The following is a 316-nucleotide window of genomic DNA, read 5'->3' as shown; positions in this document are numbered from 1 at the left end:
GACATGGCTGGAGGATGTCGCACTCCCAGAGCCACCGCCACTTCCAGCTCTTCCTCTACTTCCACCTGCAAGGTGTCTGTCCAAACAGGACCACACGCCATCAAGACTTCTACACAGGTCCTGGCTTGGTGCTGTGCAAACTGCAGTTTGCAGATTCCTTCCAAAGTCAATCAAATGTGAAGGAAAGTTACATGTCCCTGCAAGCTGATGTTGGCAACCGGCATGGACAGCTAGAGACCCTCTAGGTAAAAATTCGTGGGGAATACGGCACAGGGGACACAATGGTGGGAGTCTACTACAGACCTCCCACTCAAAG

General features: G+C 52.2%; 1 long non-coding RNA gene across 1 annotated transcript in view; it reads right to left on the bottom strand.

The window, feature by feature from the left end:
* Positions 1-228: 228 nt before the first annotated feature.
* LOC109306834 overlaps positions 229-316 on the bottom strand; it is a 10,659-nt gene continuing 10,571 nt past the window's right edge. The window contains exon 3 of the long non-coding RNA XR_002100124.1: positions 229-239. This is a non-coding gene — a long non-coding RNA (uncharacterized LOC109306834). The remainder of the gene's footprint in view (positions 240-316) is intronic.

Source organism: Crocodylus porosus, unplaced genomic scaffold (genome assembly GCF_001723895.1).
Source record: "Crocodylus porosus isolate Cpor-Errol unplaced genomic scaffold, CroPor_comp1, whole genome shotgun sequence".
NCBI lineage: Eukaryota > Metazoa > Chordata > Crocodylia > Crocodylidae > Crocodylus > Crocodylus porosus.
This window is presented reverse-complemented; position numbering and strand designations above follow the sequence as displayed.